The sequence below is a fragment of the Pogona vitticeps genome, chromosome 2, assembly GCF_051106095.1.
Source record: "Pogona vitticeps strain Pit_001003342236 chromosome 2, PviZW2.1, whole genome shotgun sequence".
In the NCBI taxonomy this organism is placed as follows: domain Eukaryota; kingdom Metazoa; phylum Chordata; class Lepidosauria; order Squamata; family Agamidae; genus Pogona; species Pogona vitticeps.
Window position 1 is genome coordinate 110,517,337 of NC_135784.1, and position 22,630 is coordinate 110,539,966.

General features: G+C 39.5%; 1 protein-coding gene across 3 annotated transcripts in view; it reads right to left on the reverse strand.

Annotated features, from left to right (window-relative positions):
• CPEB4 (cytoplasmic polyadenylation element binding protein 4) overlaps positions 1-22,630 on the reverse strand; it is a 74,158-nt gene that overhangs the window by 45,842 nt on the left and 5,686 nt on the right. The window lies entirely within an intron of this gene.

A 22,630-nucleotide genomic window follows, 5' to 3' on the forward strand; every position in this document is an offset into this window, starting at 1 on the left:
AGAATTAGACACAGATGTGCAATGAAGAGCCTCGTGGTGCAGTGGTTAAACTGTTGTACTGCAGCCAAAACTGTGCTCACGACCCAGGGTTCAATCCCAGGCAGCCGGCTCAAGGCTGACTCAGCCTTCTATCCTTCCGAGGTTGGTAAAATGAGTACTCAGCTCGCCTGGGGGGGGGGGGGAGAGAATGTGTAGCCTGCATAATTAACTTGTAAACTGCCCAGAGACCGCTTGAAGCACTATGGGGCGGTATATAAGCAGCATGCTTTCATGGCTGTGCTGAAGTTCTACAAATTTTCCTATCAAGTGCTGCAGAGCTAAATTATACATTTTAAAGGATAAATGGAAATACATTTAATATTGAAGGCACTTTATTTCACAACTTCCAATAGAAATAGTTTTATTGCCCTTGTGTACAGTTCCTATATTTATATTGAGTGGCCTCTGCTACCTGCTTATGTATACTAAGCTTGGAAAAGTATTTTGGAAATATAACAGTGAACATATATATCATCTGATCTCTCTCTCTCTCTCTCTCTCATATCCATCAAGATCCTGTTTGCCAAATATAATCAGTATAGACTTTTAATTTCTAATTAAAACATGGGCAAACATAGAATCACAGAATCATGAAGTTGGAAGGGACAAATAAGGCCATCAGTCTTCTTTTCACAAGGCTAAACATGCCCAGTTCTTTCAGTCTTTCCTCATAGGGCTTCATTTCTAGTCTCCTGATCATCCTTGTCACCCTCCTCTGAACTTGTTCCAATTTGTAGGCATCCTTCTTGAAGTGGGTGTCCAGAACTGGACACAGTACTCAAGGTGAGGCCTAATGTGTACTGAATAGAGGGAAACAAGTACCTCGCAGGATCTGGAGATTATACTTCTATTAATGTAGCCTAAAATAGCATTTGCCTTTTTAATAGCCACATCACACTGTTGGCTCATATTCACCTTGTGATCTACAATGACTCCAAGATCCTTCTTGCCTGTAGTATTGCTGAGACAGGTATCCCCCGTATTGTAACTGCATGTTTGCTTTCTTTTTTCAAGGTGCAGTACTTTGCACTTATCCCTCTTGAATTTCATTCTGTTTTTGTTTTGTTTTTTGTTTTTAAGCCCAGTGCTCAAGTCTATCCAGATCATTTTGAATATTGTTTCTGTCTTCCAGGGTATTAGTTATTCCACCCAATTTTGTGTCATATACAAATCAAAATTCTTTAGACCATCTTATCCAGGTTATGAAGAAAAATATTGAAAAACATTGATGAGCACTGGGGTAAACCACTTGTTACCTCCTCCCAATTTGAGATGGAGCCATGAATCATCACCCTCTCTTGAGTACCATATTTTTTCCATGTATAAGACTATACTTTTGTATAAAATCTTTAGACTAAAAATTGAGGGTCATCTTATACACGGAAGTAAGCTGAGGAGAGAAAAAACAAGTGGAGGGGAAAGCAGGGATCAAAGTGATCCTGCAGTGTTTGATCCCTTTCCTCTTACACTTGCTAAGCCCCACTTAGATTTCTTAATTTTGGGTTAGAAAAGTGAGGGGGCATCTTATACATGGGGGCGTCTTATACAAGGAAAAATATGGTATGTTTCTGTAGCCAACACCTAGTTAGCTTGCTAATCAGAATATCATGGGGCACTTTGTCAAAAGCTTTTCTGAAATCAAGATATACAACGTCTACAGCATTCTCTCAGTCAGGGAGGTTACCCAATTCAAAAAAATGAGATCAGATTAGTCTGATAGGATTTGTTTTTGACAAACCCGTGTTGGCTTCTAGTTATTACTGTGTTGTTTTCTAGGTGCTTGCAGAATGACTGTTTTATAATCTGCTCCAGAATTTTCCCTGGGATTGATGTCAGGCTGACTTATCTGTAGTTCCCAGGTTTCTCCTTTTTTAAAACGATAGGGACATTAACTATCCTCCAATCATCTGGCATTTCACTCATTTCCCATGAAAAAATGACATGAACAGCAGCAGCACACTGCCACAAATTAAGGAGTTTTTGCTTCTATTCCAGGTCTCATGCAGCTTACACAGAATGAGACAGAATTGAAATAATGAGGAATTGAAGCAGGGACTCTGATTTGTACCAGTCAAGTAACATCCTTCTCCTACATCAGCACAGATTACACTGGAGGATTTTGGCCACAATATTAAAGCATTCAAATTCAGTTCAAGCAAAAACAAAAGAAAAATAAAAAAAGAAGACTGAAACGTTACAGCACCTTAAAGATTAACTGCTTTATTTTAATATGAGCTTTTGTGGAGAAATCCACTTCTTCTTGTCCACAAAAGCTCATATTAAAATACAGCAATTAGTCTTCAATGTGCCACTTCTTTTTTGTCTTCTTTATTTTTTTATTTTTCTTCTGTTTCTGCCTTATATGTTAGCACAGACTAACACAGCTACCTCTTCTAAAAGTTCAGTTCAACTAATTCTACGACAAACTACACTTAAACTCAAACAGTAATATAGCAATAAACAATTAGTGATACTTCCAACTCCTTGAATATTTATACATTGTTTACATGGAGAGAGAGAAAATGTAACATTACAACCCTATATTGGGAAGATCCTCACATGAATTGTTTCAACTACAGTATATCTTATTTATCTTGCTGACTCGTCTCACTTTACTAATTTTCAGTAGCATGACAGATTCAAGTTTGCACTCACAAAAAACATACACATCTTGAAAGATTTATTAAAATCTTAAGCAGCTTAAATGTTATGGCAAACAATCATTTATGACAGAAAGCACAAATTGTGTGCTTTCTGTCATGCTTCCCATATTGAATATGGGAAGAAATTGTCTTCCCATATTCAATACCTGAAAAGCCTGCATGTACAGTGGTGCCCCGCATAGCGACGATAATCCGTTCCGGAAAAATCGTCGCTATACGGATTCGTCGCTATACGGGGCAAAAAAGCCCATAGAAACACATTAAAACGTAATTAATGCGTTCCTATTGGCTTGAAACTCACAGTTCAGCGAAGATCCTCCATAGCGCGGCCATTTTCGCTGTTCGGTAAGGGAGGAATCTGGCCCAGAAACAGCGGAGGGCCATTTTGAAACCGCCAGTCAGCTGTTATAAAAGCATTGCTATGATCTGAACTGATCATAGCAAAGCCAAGTTCCACTGCTAGCCAGCCCTGGAGGACGCCCGGCCTCCTTGCCGGGGCTGTCCCGGGGTACAAACAGGTGGGCTGGAGGGTCTTTCTCCGGTGAGCAGCAGTCTGGAGGGATGCAGCCGCCGGGGGTGGGGAAGGGGTGGGTGGGAAGGGATGCGCCGGCCACCCATCGCTCGCCAGCCAGTCAGCTAGCCCGGGAGACACCCGGCTAAGGCCGGCGAGCGAGGGGTTGAAGGGATGCAGCCGCCGGGGGTGGGGAAGGGGGGGTGGGGAAGGGACATGCCGGCCACCGATCGCTCACCAGCTAGCCCAGGAGACACCTGGCTAAGGCAGGCGAGCGAGGGGTTAAAGAGATGCAGCCGCCGGGGGGGAAGGGGTGGGTGGGAAGGGACGTGCCGGCCACCGATCGCTCGCCAGCCAGTCAGCTAGCCCGGGAGACACCCGGCTAAGGCAGGCGAGTGAGGGGTTAAAGGAATGCAGCCGCAGGGGGGTGGGGAAGGGGTGGGTGGGAAGGGACGTGCCGGCCACCGATCGCTCGCCAGCCAGTCAGCTAGCCCGGGAGACACTCGGCTAAGGCAGGCGAGCGAGGGGTTAAAGGGATGCAGCCGCCCGGGGTGGGGAGGAGGAGAGGGAAGGGGCGTGCCAGCCTAACGCGGCTCGCCAGCTAGCCAGGGAGACACCCGGACAAGGCCGGTGAGCAGCAGGCTGGAAGAAGGCAGCCGCCCGGGGTGGGGAGGAGGAGAGAGAAGGGGCGCGCCAGCCACCGCCAGTGAGCCAACCCTGCACTCCCGGTCTCCTTGGCGGGCGAGGAGGGGGTCTCTGGTGCACCGCCGCCCCCGTCCAGCCACTGCCACCCTGATCCCGGTCCCCGGCGGGCGCCTCCTCCTTTGCAGCGCCGCCCGCCGCAACTGCTCTCTGGCTCGGCGCCCCAGGGGTTGCTGCGCGCAGGGATTGGGGCCAGGCCCTTCACCCCTCCTCCCTCCCTCCTCCCGAGGCGCCAATCAGCTGTTTGCTTTGCCATGATCCGTTCCCCAAGCAGGGAACCGATCATCGCAAAGCGAAATTTCCCCATAGGGAACATCGGAAAGCGATCGCAAAAGCGATCACAAAATCTTCATCGCAAAGCGATTTCATCGTTATACGATGCAATCACTATGCGAGGCACCACTGTACTTTAAATGGTCACTAAACCTTTAATGTAGCATTTCAATACAGAATGGCATTTACTATGTACTATATAACTGGGTGTAGATTCAGATGGTGTGCAATAAAAACTGCAAATCTTGGGATTCAATTTCCTGAAAATATTGATATTCCAAATTGTCTAATATTCCAGGTAACAAGATTACATGGCACCCTCTGAAATGTCATTCAATGTTATTAAATCAACATAGGAATTTCCATACACATTTAACAAGGACAAAATAACCTACATTGTACACATTCCCTCCATTGTACACAGTCCATCTGCTACACACTTTAAGTATTTTTCAATTTATAATAGCCAATGGTACCTAAAGCATACTTTTGTGGTTTGCCATGTGAGAGAAACAGCAAATGTTCAGCTAAAGAGAAAGATCAAAAGTACACATATCTTCCTAATTTAGTTTTCCTGTTCATCCACAATTAACTATGCTTTATGTTCCATTATTGCAGTCTGTCTTTGTTTGATTTTCAACACTCTGTATGTATCAAAAAAACTACTTGTTTTAATGTCATAATGTCATCCATTAATAAATTTGGGAAGAAGAATTTTAGTCCAGGAAGCAACTTTAACAGACAGTCCCAATTAGTCTTTTCTAAATCAGTTCAACACATATGAACATTACTGTAAGCAATATCAATTGATTTTATATTTACTGTTGCTTGCAGCAGTTCTTTAAATATGAATAATATTAAGCCAAATATTTTGCCTATCTGAAATATAAGCAATAATCTTTGGCTTTCAAGCTAAGTAAAATGAAGTTTCTTGTCACATGGAATTAGCAATGGTGTTTTGTTTAATGATATATACAAGTCTTGCTGGCATTTCTTCATTTTCGACACTGGAAGTCATTATGTAATTTTCCATGGTTAAGCAGAGTAATGCTTGTGTACTAAATGCATAGAGGAAATTATGTTTAAAATTACTGTAGGAATGGTTGCTAAAAATGAATTCTTCTCTCCAATGCATATGTGATCCATATTACTAAAGATATGTCAAATTACTAAAGAAGTGTGTTTGCATTTCATTTCGAATCTTAACATTTTTTTAAAAAATAAGAGGTTGATATAAGTTTTAAAAGCTAGTTGTATTTTTATAACTATGTTATGCATATGTTTTCAAGGCAAGCTGCTGCAAGCATTACTGCTTAAAAACAGAATACAAATAAATTACTACATATATTACTTGTTTACTGGTCGAACCTGTCCTAACCACACTGAAAGGGATTTGGTGTATCCCTTCTTACATCTACATGCATGAATGAAACAACAGCAAAATTAGGAAGGATACTGGTGCCTCTCATACATGGTACAGCACACAGATTATTACTGCAAAATCAGTAGTTCTGTAAATTTCAATTGTCACAATAAAATCACTAAAGAGTAAATCCAAAACAGCAACAGGAGAATTATAAATACTGCATCTCAGTCTCAATGTGAAATACATTCAATTAGCAGAAAGCTGTAATGTACAGCATGATCGCAAACACGTTTACTCAGTTTAACTTAATTCAGTGGCACTTGCTCTCTGTCTCTGTTAGCTGTATTTAGGACTGAGGCCTTAGACACTTGTCAGAATCAGGAAGCTGCATCAAGATTAGGAAGCTGCATCAAGATCTCCCCATATGAGGCTTCTTTAATCTTGAGATCATCAGAAGAGGCCCACTTTCCAGTTCCCCTGCCAATACAGGCACATCTGATGGGGGAATATTAGAGGGTCTTCTCTATGCCTGCTCCCGATCACGGAATGATCTCCCTCAGGAAGTCAGGCTGGACCCCTCCCTTTTATCCATTTACCAATAGCTGAAGACCCACCTTTTCAGGCAGGCTTTTAACAATCATGAGTAAGTCTCTGAATGGCATTTTTAGTTAAGATAGTTTGTTAAAATTTATCATTTTTAATTATCACTGTATTTTAATTAGTTTATAGTGTACGTAATTGTTTCTAATGTATATCTTATTGTGTTTTCAATTCCATTTGGGTCTTGGGGGGCAGCCCAGGAGTGCTGGGGGCCACATTTGGTCTCATAGGTTGCTATTTGCAGCCCATGGGCAACACCTTGTCCACGCCTGTACTAAATCTTCCCTTCAGTGAATTATAAATTGTTTAAAGTCATCCTTACAATTACATATATTTATTTATAATCAAACGAAAACTAAATGATATATTTTCATGATTCCACCCACACATCATGTTTGTATACTATATTAGCTCCTTTCTGAAGGGTCACACAATTATATTCACAGTTACCTGCAGTGAGATGTGCTATCAACATGGGCAAAGAATCAAAAAGTTGACCAAGCAAGTGAGGCCACTGCTTAACTACCTCACTCTAAGAGACAGTGGCGTACGGTATGGTTGCACTTCATACCTGCAGTGATTTATGACCTCTATTTAGTATTCAATTCTTTTGAAGTCTGGTTCTTTAAATATTCCAAGACACAAAACAAATAAAAAGAAAAAGAAAGATGTTGAGGCACTTTAAAATCTATCTGTAAGCAGTAACATGATTAAAGGAAACAGTCGAGAAATAATATAGAATGACAAACTACCTTTGAGCCTGTTCTGAAAGAGGGGTCTGGTAGTTGTGAAGGAAAATAAATTAGATAACAGCATAATTATTACATTTGGCAATAACTTAAGAAACCATATCCATATCAATTACTAAATGCAATAATGATGATGTTATCTGTTATTTTTCTTCACAATTACCAGACCCATCTCTCAGAACAAGACTCAAAAATGTTATTCTCTATACAGTGGTGCCTCACTAGACGATGATAATCTGTTCCACTGAAATCGCTGTTTAGCGAAATCATTATCTAGTGAAAAACATTTCCCCATTGGAATGCATTGAAACCTGTTTAATGCGTTCCAAAGGGGAAGAATCATCATTGTCTAGTGAAGATCGGCCATAGGAAAGCCGCTTTACAAACTGCCAATCAGCTGTTTAAATCGCTGTCTTGCGAAGCTTAGGTCCCGAAAACACCTGTTTTGAGAGCGCGGAGGGAGCTGTCAAAATCATTGTCTAGCGAAAATTGGTTTGCGAAGCACGGACCAAATATTGTCCAGCGAAATTTCCCCATAGGAATCACTGTTTTGCGAATCACTATAGCGATCACAAAAAGTCAATGTCTAGCGAAAAAACTATCATGCGGGGTAACTGTCTAGCGAGGCACCACTGTATTGTTCCTCTACTGTTTCCTTTAATCATGTTACTGCTTACAGATAGTCTTTAAAGTGCTACATCTCTTTTTTTTCTTTTCTCTTGTTTTGTGTCTTTTGTTAGAATGTTTACAGAACCAGACTACAAAAGAACTGAATACCAAACAGAAGTCATGGATCATTACCGGTGTGAAATGCAATCATAAGCCTATGATTCTTAGAGTCTGACATGAATGTTTTACTGTGCAATCTCTGTATTCCAACTCATATGTCTGAAGAAGTGGATGATCTTCCATGGAAGCTTACTTTAAAATACCATGTTTCCCCAAAAATAAGACAGGGTCTTATATTAATTTTTGCTCCAAAAAACGCATTAGGGCTTATTTTCAGGGGATTTTTTTCATGTACAACAATCTACATTTATTCAAATACAGTTATGTCATCTTCTTCTGGTTGCTGCACAATGGTGGAGGGAGGGGTTTCACTTAACTGGGGCTTATTTTGGGGGTAGGGCTTATATTACAAGCATCCTGAAAAATCTTACTAGGCCTTATTTTCAGGTCAGGTCTTATTTTCAGGAAAACGATATACTGTATCAGTTAGTCTTAGTGCCAAAATGTTTTTCTTTTATTTCATGCTTCTTGCTGAAATATTTTCAGATTAAATTTGTACACATACATGGTAAATCCACAATGTCAATTGCTTTTACAACCATGGAAACTATGTACAGACAGGAGAATGCAATATAATTGTATGTAAGCAAAGATTAAGAGAAATACAAGGTTGAACAGAGCTTAACCAAATGTTAGCATTACAGAATCTGGAAACAACATTGAGGGACCATGCCCTGCAAAGCTATAAAAAAAAAAGAATTCATATTTAGAATCAAGTCATAAAATCATAATCAGTCACATTTCCATCATAGAAAACAAAATGGCTAGGTAGAAATTTCAGATCTTCTCTGCAATGTGATCAACATACCCCAAAGTCAAAGAGGAGAAAAAAATGTCAAAAACAAAACAAAAACAAATAGAAGTCCAATCTTCTCACAGTCAAAGCCTAAACAGATAGTCAAAAATAAGATACTTTGTTTCACCCGCAGTTTCACATTTGTAACAGTACTACTAAGAGGATGTGTAGATGAAAAAGTAAAAGAGCAGTGCACATCAGAATTGATCTGTGTAATTAAAGGTATAGTAAAGAGAATTCAAATACTGTATGTTTGAATATCTATTTTAAATATATTATTGAATATATATTTACCACATATTCCTCCAAGTACGGGTGAAGCTTATTAAAAATCAGCAGCAGCTTAATACTACAGAGCTGGAGAAGACTCTATGGATCATCAAGTCAAGGAGCCATATGGGCTATTCCTAATACAGTAGATGTTATCATTCTGCTGAGTTGTAGCAGTGTACCAAGAAATCTATTCAGGCTGACAACATTTACAAGTTTGTTTTAACCTTCTGAAGGGAAAAAAATAAGTTAAATTTAACCAAATCCATATGTGACTATGAAGGAAATTAACATTTAGTTCTGAGTACATTAGAACATTAAGGAAAAGTCTGAAACTTTCCAGAATGGGTTACTGGATTAATGAGAAACTGCCAATAATGAGTGCAATGCCAATTTTAGTTCTGCCACATTTTGTAACAGTGTCTGCAAAAGCTACTAATAGATAGCGTTCATGGATCAAAAACAGCTCTGCAGTCATTCAGTACATGTCAAAAGACCAAGGAGCTCAGAGACAGCATAGCTATGGGCCTATTTCTTGCATCCAATTACAGCAAATCCATTCTTAGAAATCATGGGATACAATAAGAGTACAGCATTCAGAGAAAACAAACATTATTCTAAAAAAATTGATTCACCTACTATCACAAAATTTAGCTCATATTTATTTATTTATTTATTTGATTATAACCCACCCATCTGGTCTATACGGCCACTCTAGACATGCACACATCAACTAGACATTTTCCCTCCACCTGGCTGACAAGTATTGGAGAGCAAAAAGTCATTCTACTATTTATTTTGTGCAGATTCTTCACTTCCCATTAACACATTTTTTAAATTCAGTGTTCTGAGAACCTAAGTGGATCTGTTTCTATTGCTTTTCATCTCTCTTTATGCAAAGATTTTATTCTGGTATAATATTACTACCAAAGGAAGCACACAATCTATTTTCATTTTTTGCCACGGAAGGTTTAATATGGTTACAACTGTAGAGGTCCGTCTAAAATATTTCATACTCCTTCCTTCCCTACTACTGTATCAATGGCCAGAATGCAGTTAGTGAAGTGTGCCTGTGCAAAGCTGCTGATGCCATCAGCCACTGGCTTTTATTCCTAATTTAGAAACAGAAACAGAAACCTTTATTGGCATGCTGCATAAATAACATAATAACACAATAAAATACTGGGGAAAGATTCATTACAGGCAAGAGGAGGTGCCAGGAAATCGTAATTGGAGCCCCTCGTTTTGGGGAAGCATGTTGCGGCGTCTCTGAATAATGGCCTGGACGTATCTAGCAGTGGATAGAGTGACTTCCTTACTAAGGTCACATAGAAGGTATTGTATTTTCCTCAGGTCTGCCCATCCGGAATGAGAGAGGAGAAAAGCCGTCAGATGTGACAGACGGATGTCCTTGTACAGTGTACAATAAAATAGCATGTGTTGCAGGGATTCAGTCTTTCCCTGGCCACATGGGCAAACTCTCAGTTCTGTTGGTAAGCCCTTGTACCTACCCTGCACTAGACTTGATGGTACTATGTTACATCTAGCGAGGGTGAATGCCCAGCGGTCTTGTGGCTGTTCTAGATGATGTAGGTAACTGGGTCTGCGTCCGAGGGTAAGGGGTAGCTGAAAGTGCAGCGGGGAGCAGACTTTCAGGGCCGCGCTAAACAGTGTTTGCCCTTCTATGTCCAAGACCCTGTTTTTGATGGTTTGGAAGACGCTGGGGGGGGGAATTGAACCCATTGAGTCTGGTGACAGCCCTAGGGTCTTAATTTTTTTGAGAAATAGGGCCAGGCCTTTGGGTAACAGACTGTCAGCAATATTCCTAATTTAAAGACACACACAAAAGTGCACGCTCACATGCACACATACTGAGGCTCTCAAAGGCTTCCTCTGGGCAAAAGAGATCTCTCAGAACCAGAAGAAAGGAAATAGAATGTTTTAAATGAGGTTTAAAAACTTGCATCTGCTATTATCAGCATTGACTGACATAAACTTATGTAACAGAATTTCAGCCAATGTCTATAAATGGAGACTCCACTATGCATCTGAAGAGTGGATAATAGTCCACAAAACATTGTGCCAAATAAATGTGTTTAAGATTCCTTGTTGTTCCTTTGGTAATATTTGTAAACATTCTCCACAGCCAGTAAGATCTTTCCAGGTGCATCCTTTAAATAGCATCCACAAATTAAAGCCTGGGCAGTTCTACTACAGAAAAATAATACTTAAAGCTGCCACATGAATAACTCTGGAATGAAACATCCCTTGCTGTGATGAAGAAATACAATATAGTGTATCCTTCCTAAATCTTTTCATTAGGATCTGCTTTGCACACACACAGGATGGGACCATGCATTTCCACTGTGGATTATAATTTTTCTACATTTAAGAATGAATGCATAAATTTTAATCGTCGTCGTCGTTTAGTCGTGTCCGACTCTTCGTGACCCCATGGACCAGAGCACGCCAGGCCCTTCTATCTTCCACTGCCTCCCGGAGTTGTGTCAAATTCATGTTGGTTGCTTCGCAAACACTGTCCAACCATCTCATCCTCTGTCGTCCCCTTCTCCTCTTGCCGTCACACTTTCCTAACATCAAGGTTTTTTCCAAGGAGTCTTCTCTTCTCATGAGATGGCCAAAGTACTGGAGCCTCAGCTTCAGGATCTGTCCTTCCAGTGAGCACTCAGGGTTGATTTCCTGCAGAATTGATAGGTTTGTTCTCCTTGCAGTCCAGGGGATTCTCAAGAGCCTCCTCCAGCACCACAATTCAAAGGCATCAATTCTTCGGCGGTCTGCTTTCTTTATGGTCCAGCTCTCACTTCCATACATCACGACAAGAAAAACCATAGCTTTGACTATGTGGACCTTTGTCAGCAAAGTGATGTCTCTGCTTTTTAAGATGCTGTCAAGGTTTGTCATCGCTTTCCTCCCAAGAAGCAGGCGTCTTTTAATTACGTGGCTGCTGTCTCCATCTACAGTTATCATGGAGCCCAAGAAAGTAAAATCTGTCACTGCCTCCATATCTTCCCCTTCTATTTCCCAGGAGATGATGGGACCAGTGGCCATGATCTTAGTTTTTTTGATGTTGAGTTTCAGGCCGTTTTTTGCACTCTCCTCTTTCACCCTCATTACAAGGTTCTTTAATTCCTCCTCACTTTCTGCCATCAGAGTGGTATCATCTGCATATCGGAGATTGTTGATATTTCTTCTGGCAATCTTAATTCCGGCTTGGCATTCCTCCAGTCCAACCTTCCGCATGATGTATTCTGCATATAAGTTAAATAAGCTGGGGGACAATATACAGCCTTGTCGTACTCCTTTCCCAATTTTGAACCAATCAGTTGTTCCATATCCAGTTCTAACTGTTGCTTCCTGTCCCACATATAGGTTTCTCAGGAGATGGATAAGGTGGTCAGGCACTCCCATTTCTTTAAGGACTTGCCATAGTTTGCTGTGGTCCACACAGTCAAAGGCTTTTGCACAGTCAATGAAGCAGAAGTAGATATTTTTCTGGAACTCTCTGGCTTTTTCCATAATCCAGCGCAAATTAGCAATTTGGTCTCTAGTTCCTCTGCCTCTTCGGAATCCAGCTTGTACTTCTGGGAGTTCTCGGTCCACATACTGCTGAAGCCTACCTTGGAGGATTTTGAGCATAACCTTGCTAGCATGTGAAATGAGTGCAATTGTGCGGTAGTTGGAGCATTCTTTGGCACTGCCTTTCTTTGGGATTGGGATGTAGACTGATCTTTTCCAATCCTCTGGCCACTGTTGGGTTTTCCAAACTTGCTGGCATATTGAATGTAGCACCTTAACAGCATCATCTTTCAAGATTTTAAATAGTTCAACTGGAATGCCATCACCTCCACTGGCCTTGTTGTTAGCCAGGCTTTCTAAGGCCCACTTGACTTCACTAAATTTTAATAACATATGCTAAACATGCACTCCTATGGGCACATGCTTACTGTGCACTTCAAGTATCACTAAAGAAACCAAGAGACAGACACATGGAAGCACAACTTTGTCTTTTAAAAAACCATAAAACATCCTAAAGAAATCACATTATCTGTAATAAAACTAAGATGTTGCCCAGAATCCTGTTTACACCAGTACTGGTGCAATGCCATAAATTATAAAGGCAAATTGCCACTAATTATTGTGTTCCCCCTTGTATTGCTCATCAACACAACCGTCACGCAACTTGGCATGCTTTAAGGAAAATAAGTGGCAACTCACTGACTGGCAGCAATTCACTGCAGTTATTCCAGCAAAAATAAACAAGATTCTCATCTTTATCTTTAAAGACAGAGAGCATTGGAGTCAAGACACAGCCAACTACCAGGATGATTCAATAAAGATGCAAGTAAGGAAAAATAAGAATAAACCAGTCTCTAAAATGGAGGTAGGCTTCTATTTAGAGACATTTGGTCTAGTGCCTACTGAATATCATTCTCATCAAAGAGTGGCAGGCTCCTGCTACCCTGTAAAACAGTAAAAATGAGATGTACAAATCACTTGCGATTCTGCTTTTCGTTTCATGTTTTAACATTCCAAAAGGGAACTCATATATGTGAAGCAAATGTTTATACATGATTTGCTATGAGGAAGAAAACAAAATTCTGTTACTTTCTCAACCTCCATGGTTTAATCCAGGCTTGTCCAACCTGCGGCCCAAGGGCCGCATGCGGCCCAGGTCGGCTCATAATGCGGCCCAGTGCAATTTTTTATTTTTAAAGAAATTCCAAAGTTTCAAGTTACACTGCCGGAAGTTACACTGCCGGCACTTGCAGCTGGAATGTGGCTGGGGCACATCACAATGTGGGGGGGGAGAGAGGGAAGGAGCGGGAGGGGAGAGCAGCTGCGTGACTGCATTGCGCCATCCCCATCAATAGGTGGACCCCCTCCTGGCCCCATAAAGCCACCGGAGTCGATGTTGGCAGCCTCTGCTGTCTGAGACTGCAGCTGCCGGTAAGTGCGCTTGGAGCAGGGCTGCAGAGGATGGCTAGGGCTGCCCCCCCCATGCGGCCCAAACCAAATTTTCATCTTCTAATGTGGCCCAGGGAAGGTGAAAGGTTGGACACCCCTGGCCCATGGTTTCCAAACCTGGAGGCTGTGATCCCCAAGGGGTTACAAAGTGTTTTCAGGATGTGTGTGTGCGTGTGTTGTGTTACAAGAAAGAATGACCAGGACTATTTTTTCAAACACACAGAAATGCCAGGATAAAGATAGAACTGCTTCTGCTGCCACAAAAAATGAGAGATTTTAACTATGATACATCACTTCTGAGAGCCTAAAGAGAAGGAAGAGAAAAAAGGGGAGGGCAAGACACACTCAGCAAACCTCCAGGAGGGGAACACAAAAACAAACAATCTGCTTTTTCTGCAGCAAGTGCAATGAAAGCTTTGTGCCAGTTTTTGAGGGAGATCATCTCCAAGCAAAGGTTTTGCCCCCTCCCTGGGTGCTACAATGTCCTTTCACCACCACCCCAGTACATCTTTGATACCCTTTACCTTTTTTTCTCCCTACTGTTAACCTTCCCCAGCCTGTCCCCTTCCAGTTTTGAAGGGCTGGCAGCAGAATAAGTGGCAGGAGCAGTAGAAGGGCAAGCACCATCATTGATGGTGCTGCCATGTCATGAACGATGACAAAGGTCTATTTATACAAATATGGTGGAGGATCACAGGTTACATGGCTATTATAAAAGGAGGTCATAACTTCAAAAAGGTTGGAAACCACTGGTTTAAATAATGGCCAGAATTCTGTTGTTTAGTGCAATAAAATGCACTAGAGAAAGGCCATTGAATCAATGGAGATTTAGTGAATGACTCTGTATGCTCAATGAGCCTACTTTTGTGCAGTTTACTACACTAAGCAACAGGACTTTGGTCAATGTCTGGTATCTCAGAATAAGATAGAGAATTGCTACTATGTAATGTCTTTGGAAGTACTGGACTTTACAACCGTCTTAGCCAGTATGCAGAAGCTTCCTACGCTCACTCCAAAATGTTATAGGACAGGACAGCTTCCACACAATATTTCAAAACACGCTTTGTGACTGTCAGGTCTTTGCAGTCTTGTGTAAACCGTCAGGATCCCTGGAGGTGAATAAGGTTCCAAGTCCATTTTTTTTTACAGTGGACCCTCTTCTTACGGAATTAATCCGTATTGGAATGATGGCTGCAGGTCGAAAAGTCTGTAGGTCCAGCCTCCATTGACCTACAATGCATTGAAAAGCGATTAATCCGTAACTGGCCGTTTTTGTTCCATTTTGGATTTTTTCTGGTCTGTAGGTCGATTCTCCGGCTGCAAGTCGAACCTAAATTTTGCAGCCAGAGAAGTCTGTAACTCGAAAAGTCTGCAAGTCGAGCCGTCTGTAAGTCGAGGGTCCACTGTAGTTTGTACTCTAGAATGAAGACTAAAATGTAAAAACAGATTCAAAGTCTATTGAGTATAAAGTGAGTCCAACCCTTTTGTTTTCATTTTTGCTACACATGGGGAAACAGACTAACATGCCTACAATGGGAAGTATGAAGAGAGTCTTCATAAGTTATTCTATTGTGCTCTTCTGTAAAATATGATATGGCATTCATTGACAGATAGTGGCTTTATTTTGTAAATTAGTTAACAATCTTGTCCATGAACCTAATGAAACCTGCACCAAGTTGTACAGTTACTTTTGTGACAGTCAGAATACCTACAGGAATTGATAATGAATATGCTGGCATAATACTTAAACTGACCAACACCAAAACAAAGCACAAGAACTTGAATTTACTGCAGTCTGCTGTAATATATCTCAAGTTTTGCCTTAACAGATGGTACAAAGGATACTGAATGGAAAAGTCTACAAAGAACAAGCACATAATTGTGCTAATGACAGCCTGGCTAATAAAGATTACATTACTAAATTACTACATTCCCCCATAAAAAAAATAGAAGACTGTCAACAGATAATGAAATAGCAGCTGTTTCTCAGATACACATACCAATAGCATCAGGCTATTTCATGAATCTAATCAACACTCAAGAAGCTTATAAGAAATTTAGGGAGCACTAGATGGGTATTTTTCCCACTGTTTCTGCTACGTTTCTCCCTGTTCCTTTCAATATTTATTCTGTCAGTCACTTAACATTATTGCTAATCACAAGTAGATCCAGTTTTTCAGCATGGATATGCAGTATATTTTGTTTGGCTAGCAAGGCTTGTGGTTTTCTGTAGCATTTCCACTTGCATTATTTTGTATTGCTTTTGGTTTACATGATCACCTGTTAAAAGTTCTTTATGGTCATTGTTGAGTGTGTCCAGTTAACATCACTGATCATGCACAGAGTGGGATGTGATCTGGAAGTGAACCTTATTTCTTTCAAGTGCCTTCTGTTCTTATTGGTAAGGATTACAACTGCAATGCAATTTGTAAATTGCATTTTCTAAAATATTTTTTCCTAGTATAGCTAGCTCGCTACAGTGCTAAACTGATAACAGCACTAATTCAAATACTTATCATGTCTTGTCAGTTCAGCACTATTTCACTTGTTAAACATTTTAAAGGGGATTTGAATGTCAGCAAAAGGGTTGAGTAAGGGTGGTGCCAATAGCAGAGAAGGGTAGGGAAAAAGGGGTTGTGTGCTACGTAGGCACTTGAAACACATTTCCAAGATAATAAACATTTCTGTGTAAACAGCAACAGTGATTTAAATGCCAGAGTGCATTACAAAGAGATCTAGATCAACTCAGGACAAACGTCTGTGTAGTTACATCTACAGTAAAGTTCTCATGTTGAATGTATTTTTGTAGAAGGAAACATTAATGCAGCAGCTATCTGTTTAATTTACAGCAAAAGACTTCCAGCTTCTATAGCAGCACAAGCTCAATGAAAACTGAATAATTTTTTTCAAGGTTCCTTAGATACTATTTTGAAATATTTAATAAATTTCATCAAAATGTCCAGTAATGCATGAAGACATACCTCTGGATTGCACAACTATCACTGACTCGAATTTCTACAATACTTGGTTTAACTCACAACAGTATCCATCTGTTTTATCAGTTCACATTTAGATTCCCTCTAGTTAATTGAAGAAAGAGACAAAACAGCTTGGAATCATAGGCTAAACTGGATAAAGGATCACTTCAAAAGATGAATAAAGGAAGAATTATTCAAAACCACATACTTCTAAGAATCACAAAAGTGCTCCAATATTATTGATTTTTGATATTAATTACAGTGGTGCCTTGACTTACAAACTTAATCCGTATTGGAACAGTGGCCGTAAGTCAAAACGTTTGTAAGTCAAAGCACCATTTCCCACAGGAATGCATTGGAAACCGATTAATCCATTCCAGCTGTTTTTTGTCCTTATGTCAAGGCACGGTTCGTAAATCAAAGTATTAGTTCCCATAGGAACTAATGCAAAGCCGGTTAATCCATACTCTACCACTAAGGGGATAATTTTTCTTCTTTTGACGTAAGATAAACTTAGGTCAAAAAAAAAGGGCAGGAAAGTTGTTGTTTTCATTTGTAAGTCAAAGCAGTATTTAGTGCTCGGAGCTGTTCATAACTCAAAACATTCTTAGGTCAGGGTGTTAAGTGACTCAAGGCACCACTGTATAAGAAATCTGACCTCTTTCAAAAAGTTCGGTCTAAATGTAACTTTGGGAAATCTGCATCTTTTGCAGCAATAAATAGCTAAATTGTCTTATTCCAATTTGTTCTGGACACAGGCCAAGTGTCAACACACGCACTTCCCACGGTATCAGAAATTATAGCATTTCATCAACAGTAATCCACCATAATAGTAGAAGGTTTAACCAGGTAAAAAGTATAGGAGGAAAAGATGTACAGTAGTCAGGTGTTAATCAAATCAGCAAGTCCTAGCTTTTGACTACTACCAATTGTAGTCAAGTCATATCCCACAGCTTTTACGAACTATAGCAAAGAGATTGTCACATAAGGTAAGGCATCCAGACCTCCATAATTCAAACACTGATACCATTCATATGACAAAGCAAACTGGAAACAGTGACCCTGAATTTTGCCATTCTGCAAAGATACTAGTGCTGCAAATGGAAAAGGGGGCATAATATTATTGCATCTACTTTTTTTTAGCGCTCTCTCAAGCCAGCAGCACAATGAGTTCCTGAACCAGTATTTGTTCAATTTACTCTTTAAGTAGGTGGACTGAAGTATTAGCACGTATTACAGTTTATGTCTGTATAATGAACAGGTTATTGCGGAAAGTTTCTATCGTGCACTTCACAAGATGAGACAATCTCATCCATAAAATACTACAATATCAAACACCAGCTGAAAAACCTGACTGGGTATGGCAAACAATGATAACAAAGTAATGCTGCATCTTTTAAAGTGAGACTTCTTTGAAGAGTATAAGATCAGAAACAAAGTTTACTGATGACCCAAGCAATTTAAAGCACTGTTTACAGAACAGGGATACATCCATTCTGTTTCTTAAATATTTTCAGGAATAAACTTCCAGGAATAAACTGCCTATTTGGGCAGGCTTCCCCTCCTGCCATATCTTAATTTCTTATACTTTCACCACGTTGGATCTATAATATATGTTATTTAGTTTTATTGTTTTTAAATTTGTAAACCGCCAGAGTAGACCTTTGGACTAGATGGGCGGGATAGAAATCCAATAAATAAATAAATAAATAAATAAATAAATAAATAAATAAATAAATAAATAAATAAATACATACATACATACATACATACATACATACATACATACATACATACATACATACATACATACATACATACATACATACATACATACAACCACATAGTGTTGTTAGGTACATTGATATTGCAGCAGCATGAATTAATGTTGAAATATGCCACCTTAAAACTACAGTGGTGCCTCGCATTACAATGTTAATTCGTTCCAACAAAATCACTGTAGAACAAAAACATCGTAAAGCGAAATTAAAAAGCCCATAGAAACGCATTAAAACCTGTTTAATGCCTTCCGATGGGCTTAAAACTCACTGTCCAGCGAAGATCTTCCATAGGGCAGCCATTTTCACTGCCTGTCTTGCAAGGAATCCGTCCCGAAACACAGCGGGGAGCCATTTTATTTACCCAGCAGCCATTCTGAAACTGCCGATCAGCTGTTAGAAAATTGTCGTTTTGTGAAGAATCGGTTCCCAAAGCAGGGAACCAATCATAACAAAGCGAAATTCCCCCATAAGAAACATCGTTTTGCGATCACAAAGGCGATTGCAAAAGTTCATCGTAATGCGATTTCGTCGTTAAACAAAGCGATCGTAGTGCGAGGCACCACTGTACTCTTGAAGAACCACCTTAAATACTTCTGGAAAAATATTTCCCATTTAAGAGTGTCGTGTCTGCACAACCAATGAGACAGGATTTTTAAATCAGCTTTCTGCACCAAAAAAACCTCATGATGTTCCAACCAATTTTCTTTTTTGCATCTCGATTCCAAGCTACAATAATACACAAATATGTTTACTGAGCATATTTTAACCCACTGGTACAAAGTTCCATTTTTTGCATCACTCTGAAGTGAAATTATTTGCTTGCTATATAAGCGTGAAGAGAGATGTCCCATGAAATGATGGTAACAGCAGGAACCTTTATTGTGATATGAGATTAGAATTGCCATGCACCTATAACTTGAAGGAGATCAAACATTTGGCTGTATGCACCTCCAATTAATACTTGGGTTTCATACACATTTATATGTTCATTTATTCTTAGACTTATAAATGAGGAAATGTTTACATTTAACAGAAATGCTCAGGGATCTAGAGGAAAAGAGCTCCCTTTTACTATAAAAACTATCTTACTTCTGCTGGATATATTTCAGTTTGTACCAAATCAAGAAAAGGTTGAATATATTGGAGTGACATACCCATGCAGTCCTTATTTGGTTCTCAGAACATCTTTAAACAAATATACAGTAAATCAATGTTGGGCAATATATAAAATAACTGTCGCTATTGCCCTTATAGTTCCATTTGAATGGGTGATTTCTTTTTTAAGTTAGAGCAATGTTTCCCAACATGAGGGTGGTGATCCCCCAAGTGTTTGCTGGGGGGGGGGGGTTGTGGGTCAGCTCATATATGTTGGAGCCCTTGTTTAAAAATTTATTCCTTGATCTTTCCAAGCAGGATATTAAATAACAATCTTAGAACTGAAGAGCTGAAAGGGACCCTATGGATCATCAATCCAGCCCCTGTCAAGGAAGCACAAAAGAGTGAGTGAGTGAGTGAGTGAGTGAGTGAGTGAGTGAGTGAGTGAGTGAGTGAGTCAGTGAGTGAGTCAGTGAGTGAGTGAGTGAGTGAGTGTGTGTGTGTGTGTGTGTCAGAAACAGGTCCTTTGGGGTAGGGGAGAAAGAAGTCTCTACTTTCTTAGAAGATATGACTTTACCCTATTGAAAATGCCTTTTATATAAAGGGGGTTACCTGACTAGTATAAAATGACTTGAAAAAGATTGGGAACCACTTAGAGAACATAATGTATCCGTCAAAGCACCTTGCAGTAAAAACCTTTCCAAGACACTGAAATCTGGAATGTACCTGTTCAACAACATAAGACTTTGATGATGTTAAGACAAAAATTCTAATCAATTTTTACAACTATGTCAAAACTATGTTATTTTATTACCACAGCAAGCTGAAGTGGAATAAAAATATGACCATGATGCAAATGAAGAGATGTTGAAACACAGCTTTTTAAAAATTAGAATTCAATTCTTTAATACAGCAAAATCACAAAAATCTGTTTTCTACAACCAAAACCTTACCAATAGCATAATTAACAGCTTACTTGCTACTGATGCAAGTAGTCCATTGATTTTAATAGAATTATGTATGGTGAAAAACAATTTCAGGAGAAAAGTTCTCTTTAAATGTTTCTTTAGGAGCAAAATGACAATAAGTATGTTTAAGAGTCATATAATAAAGCAACTGATTTCAGAACAAGTATTTAAAATTGCTGCAGATTACTGCAATACGCATAAGTACACACTTGGAAAAATACCTTTTGCCAATCATTAAGGATATCTTCCTTTTTCAACCTTAACCTCTTTATTACAAAACAAGCAGGGTGTTTCACTTCTACAAGGAAGCACACAGCAGGAAGCAAGTGTTTGCAAATTAAAGGCAGTGCGCACCAGCAAAAACCAACAACAATATGCAACCCCATTATATATTAGTGATCCAAAAAACTAAAGCAACAAAAAGGCAATGAGATCTTTTTGAAACAAAGGCAAATGGATTTTTAAAAAAGCAGCCTGGTAATATTTCTTAACTACTGCGATTTATTCCCTTCAAAATAGGAAAAACTAGTATTTTTTGTTTTCCTTTTTTTAGTGTGGTATTTGTTTAGTCCTATTTAATATTTGTATACTTACTGTTCTTAGCTTTAAATATTGTAGTTTAATCATATAAGCTGCCTTTCGTCTTTTTTGAGAAGGCAAGCCAAAAACATTTTAAATAAAATAAATATCTTATCTTTAGGGAATCATTAATCAGATACTACACTCTAAATTGAAATTTGGAGCACAAATTCCTGATGAAAGCTCTAACCAACAGAGTTTTTTAAACAGATGTGCAGTAAAACTGATCTGTAGCTGAAGCAACCAGGTCGTTTTTTAAAAGTCTATTTAAAAAAAAAAACACTTCTGGTCTCTTTTTTTAAGAAAATAGAAAGATTGCAAAGAAATAGAATGTGATATTTATGTGATTATGTACATTCTGCTTTTCCACATAGGCTATGTTTGCACAGCACTCCAAAACTTCCTGGGAACAAGGAAAAGTGCCATTGCGTGCTAAGGCAGAAAACCCTCAGATTTCTGTCCACAATTTTCTTATATGGATGTCTGAATTCATAATAAGTCCTAATCATAATCAGGAGAAAGGCAACCCAGAGTCCTTGGTTTGGACATTCGTAGGCAGTGAGCAGTTCCTTCAGCCACTTCCACTTACAAGCAGGAGCAACAAGGCAGGTTGCAAAACAAAACTGCCTCATTTCTGGTAAGCTTGAATTCCACCTTGCTGTGTTGTGCAAATGCAACCACTATGTTTACTTAGCACTTTCAAATAGTCAAAGCATTTTTATATATCTCCTCAGTAAAATATACTGATTTTTTTTACTATTCTGCGAATTTTCAGCAGATCACATAATCAAAGATAGTTGAGGGAATATTTAAATCAGATCAGGCAACATTTCTGAAATTGTAATTTTTTTAACAGCCACTTTGCTAGCAGGTATCACTTGGTCATCTTCTTTTCTAACTATTATGATGTCATCCCAAGAACTAAATATTCACAGCAACAGAAAACAGGCCTAACAATATGAGTAACTACCAACCGCCATACTAGGCCACAAATATCATGCACTATCGTATCAGATGCATCTGTGTGTACTACTACTGACAACACTAGAGGCTCTTTAAAACAAAAGGGAGAATGTGCCCCAGCCTTGCACTGGGTTTCTGAAATGGAGCTGTGCTGCAGATTATACTGGCTCTGCATATAGCTGTCTTCTCCTTTTACTATCCAGGTAATAATGGCTTCAAAGACATAAATTTATACATAACTGCTTTATAATCCCAGACTGTATCCAAAATAGAACAATCCATACTGCCTTGCATCTTTAAAAAGCTACTACGGAGGCAAATGGATAAGAATGAAAATCAAACATTAGTGTGCAGCTGCTATCTATCCTTTATCTGTTCTTTAGACAGCAAATACTACAGGCCATAGAGAGTAAGTATAACTGTTCCACTCTGTGCGTGTGCATGCATGTATATGGATTTACATTCGACGTCTGGAGAGCAGCTTCAATTGCAATAGTCCAAATACCAGTTTGCACTGCTGCA